The 6,036-nt window shown below is 39.9% G+C and overlaps 1 pseudogene; it reads right to left on the minus strand.

The window, feature by feature from the left end:
- Positions 1 to 3,522: 3,522 nt before the first annotated feature.
- Positions 3,523 to 5,655, minus strand: LOC140959366 (uncharacterized; annotated as a pseudogene).
- Positions 5,656 to 6,036: the final 381 nt, after the last annotated feature.

Consider the following 6,036-nt stretch of genomic DNA (forward strand, 5'->3'; position numbering starts at 1 on the left):
AGGTGTGTGTTTAAATATTTAATTTTATTGGAACCATTATTTATGGTGGTTTCCTTTGTTTTACTTTTAGTTAAACAATATTGCATAAACCAAGAATAAATCCTCGAGCCTTGACAAAATTTATAATTTGTAAACTTCGTTCTTGCATTTGGTAATCTATAAATTAATAAATTTAAACTTAAAATAACCTCTCTGTGGATCGATCTCGTACTTACGAAATATATTACTTGCAGACAACCTACACTTGGGTGAATTATAATTTAAGTAGTAGCAGTAGGCACGTAGAGCCCCATTAGACAATTATGATCCCGAATTATATCATCCAATCATAATTTCTAAAAGTTAGAATCCAATTGCATTCCTATGCAACCTCTGTGTGTTTCGCCTCACGTTAAATAAGGACCCAATAATATGACGTCGTTTATTTTCACGTGTCAAACCGACCCATCAATATTGAATTGTAGTGGACGGTCGCCATGAGTTCCCCCAATAATATGAGCCGAAGTCATGGGAGTTCCACTCAATTCACATCATATGTCTGGTGGAAGTCACAGCTTTCAGGCATCCAGGCCTCCTCAATAATATGAGCCAGACACTGTCCGCGGGTAGCGATCAACATGCAACTACGGTTGATGGAAGGCAAGAATAAATTAAACTCTTTTAATTTTTTATTTTTTGGTTTGATATAAATTTTGAATCTTATTCAAAATGAGGTATTTTAATTTTTAAAATTGTCTCATCATTTTCTTTTAAAATCGCGTGCCACGAGTTTGTATGTTTGCCGGATTCATGCAACTATATTATATAATAATATATATACATGCATACTTCTATATATATAGCTTATATATCATAACATGACAAAAACAAAGATGATCGATCACCAAAACTATTTGGATCCATGTGAGTCAAATATGGATCCTGGTCCAAAACCTAGGTGAATGCAGGGATGCAAATGAAACTTATTACAAGAGCTTCCAATATTTTACATGTCTTCATCTTGTGCATCGAGCCTACCATCTTTCAGTCTTTATCTTCCACTATTTCTAATAATTACATTTAAATAGCCATGGCATATAAAAGATACATATCATGGGGTGGGAACGAGCCATAAACCAGGCCCACTTTAATAATATCAAATATTAATAAAATGAATAAATTAGTAAAATATCCTAACATACACCTAACACATTGGTCAAGGCTCTCGATCATCCTTCAAGCATTTAATATCAAATATTAACATCAATTAATTAAACAAATTTAATTAATTGATAAATCATGTATCTAATAATTTTATTACTAGCCACCACAATTATTAATGTAACTTACCGTATTTTGAACTACTTGAAATTTGCGAAAAAATTAAATTTTTCTTAAACACAAAATAAACTTTCAAATAACGTTCATCCATAAACCGTTCCACAAAAATATTTGAAACAAAAGATTACAAATAAAATCTGCTAAAGAAAAAAACACATGTTTAAATATCGTAAACCATAACGAGAAATCAGATTATTGAAATTGTCATGCTTAAAATCGTAAAACATGGGCGGTTCTCGGGTTTAGCCCCCTGCACAGTCCAAGCCAGCTCATTGGTCCCCCCACCCTTCGTCTCTTCAACATCTTCCTCACCTGCATCGATCAAGTCTAGTGAGTCTAAAGACTCAACATGTATAAACTGGAGATAACAAGTAGTACATAATAAAGCCACATGCATCTTTAAAGTAGAGCGTAGTTACTTGAAACATGAACATGCATACAAAGGTTTGAACATGCATACATAACATAGACGTGCCATTAACGTAGAACTTCTTTTAAACATGCTTGCATCATACATATTTGAACATACATAACATCATTTTGCGTAGAGATATGTTTCAAAGCAAGTGACCCATACATAAATGTGCCTGATCAGACTAAAACACAGTACTGGGCTGGCAGGGAAATTCCACTACCACATACATGAGATCCCCAGTCATGTTTTACCGGGTGGATTGGTCCCTGGTCATGCTTTACCGCTTTCCAATCCTGATCTAAACCCGGTCATGCTTTACCGGGGTGGAGAGGTCATCGGCCACGTTCACCGACTTCCAAACCCATTCATAATTGGTCACAAGACATANGGGAAATTCCACTACCACATACATGAGATCCCCAGTCATGTTTTACCGGGTGGATTGGTCCCTGGTCATGCTTTACCGCTTTCCAATCCTGATCTAAACCCGGTCATGCTTTACCGGGGTGGAGAGGTCATCGGCCACGTTCACCGACTTCCAAACCCATTCATAATTGGTCACAAGACATATAGCATACCTCAAAAACTTAAAATATTTTCTTTTGCACGTCGAACATACTTACATGACGTTGAGGGATTCGTTGGATCTCGCTCGAGTTCTTGCTGCACATGCTAACGCGCTACCATGCGCCTTAAATCCCACAACTTAATCATGCCTATCGAATGCATCACCTATTGATTTACTAACTTATGACCTTCTAGAATGCTCGGGACATGACCGTGATAAACAACATGTTAACCCCCGACTCAACCCCGAAACAAAACTTGTCAAGAAATATTAATTTTCCCAAACAATAGAATACACGGACCTTGCTTAAAACATAGTTCCACGTTCCCCAATCAAACTTCATAACATCTAAATTAACTTTTAGTGTACTAGGGGGACATAACGACTTAATAGAACCCAAAGGAAGAAAGAGCACCTAAATTCAAAGCCTAAAATTCGTCAGAAGCAGCGCTGCAGTGCTAGACTGGCGCCTGGGCGATGCTCTGCAGCGCTGCGGCGTGGCCTGGTGCGTACCAGCAGCGCTGCGGCACTGCTCTGCAGCATCTAGGCGCTGCTTGGTACGTACTGGCAGCACTGCGACGCCCGCAGTGCGGCGCTGCGGCGCTAGTTCTGCGCAAATCAACTCAAAATTCTGCACAAGAGCTTCCCTATGACTTCTAATGCATGATCAACCTCACCAACCCGAGACAACAACTCAAAATTCACATGATCACCCCATTGGACACTCCTAAACACAGCAAGGAACACTCGGTGATCTCCCACGAAGCATGCAACACAAGAAACTCAAGAACAAGTCAAGAACACACTTTCAGAAAAATGCAGTTTGAGCAGTCCCACGAAAACGATCATAACTCACTCATTTCTTATTCAAATAATTTGAATTTACTGTCAAATCGAAGGTATCAAAAAGTTATACGTTTTATATGTTGAAAGTTTTTCAAGATCAGTGACAAAAAAATTCGCAGCACACTAAATGACAGTAGAATTTGAGTTTTAGATCTAAATATTATTTCAAAATCGATTCAACAAATTTCTGCTCAAATTTTGTACATCATAGATAGATTTTTACATGTAATAAACATCACAACACATATTATGACGAGATCGACGCAGGAACAATAAAATATACATGCCTTTTGATATTTAAAATTATCGAACTGACAATATCGAAGCGAGGAAGATGCGAGGGTTGATCCGTCTTACGGGGGTTTATTCCTTGAAATCGCAATGCACGAGCAACATTCAAAATATGTTTATGTTTCCTTTCAACTCTTCCATTTTGTTGAGGAGTACCCACACAAGAAGTTTGAAATAAAATTCCATTCGCCACAAAATAATCTTTCATGCAGTTAAACTCTGTTCCATTGTCACTACGTACAATTTTCAATTTTTAGAGAATTGTCGTTCAATCATTGCAAGAAAGGACATAAACATCTGAAAAACTTCTCGTTTATCAATCAATAAATAAACCCACACAGCACGAGAATAATCATCGACCAAAGTTAAAAAGTAGTGAGCGCCAAAAGAAGAGAGTTCATCATATGGACCCCATAAATCACAATGTATTAACTCAAAAATCCGAGTGGACTTATTTTCACTTAAGGAAAACTATTTCTAGGATGTTTAGCACGATGACAGACTTCACATCCGGTATCCAAATGTCCCCTAGAATCATGGAAAAAAGGAAGTAACTTCACTACTTTCTCAGAGGGATGACCCAAACGACGATGCTAGAGCTCCAAAGACTTCGAACTAGTAGTTGAAACCGTTTGCACCTTTAATCCGTGCCGGAGGTAGTAAAGTCCATCCCGTCGCTCACCCGTGTCAATCACCTCCCTCGAACGTTGGTCCTGTATAGCACACAAGTTAGAATTAAATTGGACAAAACAATTTAGATCATCGTTCAATTGTGATACCGAAATCAAATTGCAGTGTAGTTTAGGAACAAAAAGAACATGTTCGAGCACTATTGTGTCCGTTAGTCTCACTACACCCTCCTTAGTAGCAGCCACCGTTTGACCATCCAGAAGACCCACGGGACATGGAGAAACCGCTTTAATATTCAACAAACAAGATTCATCACCGGTAACATGATGAGAGCAGCCGGTGTCAATTATCCAATCATTCATTCCTAACTTACCATGCAGCCTGTTAGAAGAAGTAGAAGAGGAACCAAACGTGGCCGATAATGCAGCCCATTGTTCGGCAGTAAAGCTCGGAATGGTTTGCACAACAGGAGCGGGGATCGACTTTTCAGGAGGTGTACTATGATTAACATCGGGTGTGGCAGCATTAGCACGTACTCCGTTACGACCACGACCTGCTGAAATTTTTGTTGACGAAGTGGTTGGTTTGCCCTTCAAGTTGCCTTTTCCCTCAAGATTAGATCCATATTTTTCCAAGTACCAATCTGGAGTACCATGGATGTCAAAGCATGTAGAAATATCATGACCTGATTTGTGACAGTGAGAACAAATCAAGGCCGCCTTCTCCGTTCTATCAAGACGCGGTTTGGATCTAGTGTACATACGTACTGCAAAACCTACGGCATCGGGTTTCTCTTCAGTGGAACGTGTGATCCCCCGAACCCGCTCATCTTGAGCGATTTGTTGGAATGCCCGATTCAATGTAGGGAGAGGATCTTGTGACAAAAGAGTCATCCTCAATTGGGCATAATAATCGGAACACAAGCCAAGAAGAAATTGGTGCAGCCTATCATCGGCACGCCGTTTTTCATGTTGTTTACCAACCTGACAAGTACATTTACCACACTTGCAAGAAATTAAAGGCTCATGTTTATCGAGTTCATCCCACAAAACATTCAATTTACTGAAATAAACAACAACAGGCATAAGTTTTGTTTGCTCACAGCTATTAACATCCCTTAAAGTTGGTGAATACGCGGACCGTTCACAATCGAGAATCGTTCGTGCAAGTCATCCCATAAGCGTTTAGCATCATCATAATTCGAGGGCATAGAACGTACCTCTGGGTCAATCGTATTCGTGAGCCATGAGACTAGCATGCATTGGATCGTGACCCAATCATCTTTCGTACAAGGGGGAACGATGTCTGTGATTGTTCCATTAGGAAAACCGAATTTGCGTCGAGAGGAAAGAGCGACGCGAATAGCATGAGACCAATCATCAAAATTGTCAAGCTTCAAACGAATGGGAGTAATAAAGTCACCAGGGCGATCTTGTGGCCCCAAGTAGAATGGCGAACTGGGATCAATCTTTGCCGGTGGTAGAGGTGTGGCTCCTTCAGCCATGGTTAGGAAAACAAGAGAAATTATTTTCTGAAGCAACCTAAACCATGCTCTGATACCATGACAAATTAAGGTGTTGTCTTTTTCTTTTCATTGTGTAATGCCCGAGATTTTGATTATGTTAATCTGAGATGATTGATTATGAACTAACTAATATGATTATAGACGGGCCAGTCCGAGACCAGATTGGGCAAAGCATATGAAGTATGCTATTTTTTGGACAGAACTGTTGGCGCCCGAGCGGTAGTTGTTGACCACCCGAGCGCTAGTGTTCATCAGATATATGTTTCGGGCAGAAGGTACGGCGCCCGAGCGGTAGTCTGTAACCGCCCGAGCGCCAATGTGCCATAAGTAAAGGTCTTGGACAGAAAATGCCGCGCCCGAGCGGTAGTGTAGCACCGCCCGAGCGCCGACAGAAATGTTGGAAGAAAGAGACACGTATCATAGACATGCAATATAATATAT

Source organism: Primulina huaijiensis, chromosome 2, assembly GCF_012295235.1.
Source record: "Primulina huaijiensis isolate GDHJ02 chromosome 2, ASM1229523v2, whole genome shotgun sequence".
Lineage (NCBI taxonomy): Eukaryota > Viridiplantae > Streptophyta > Magnoliopsida > Lamiales > Gesneriaceae > Primulina > Primulina huaijiensis.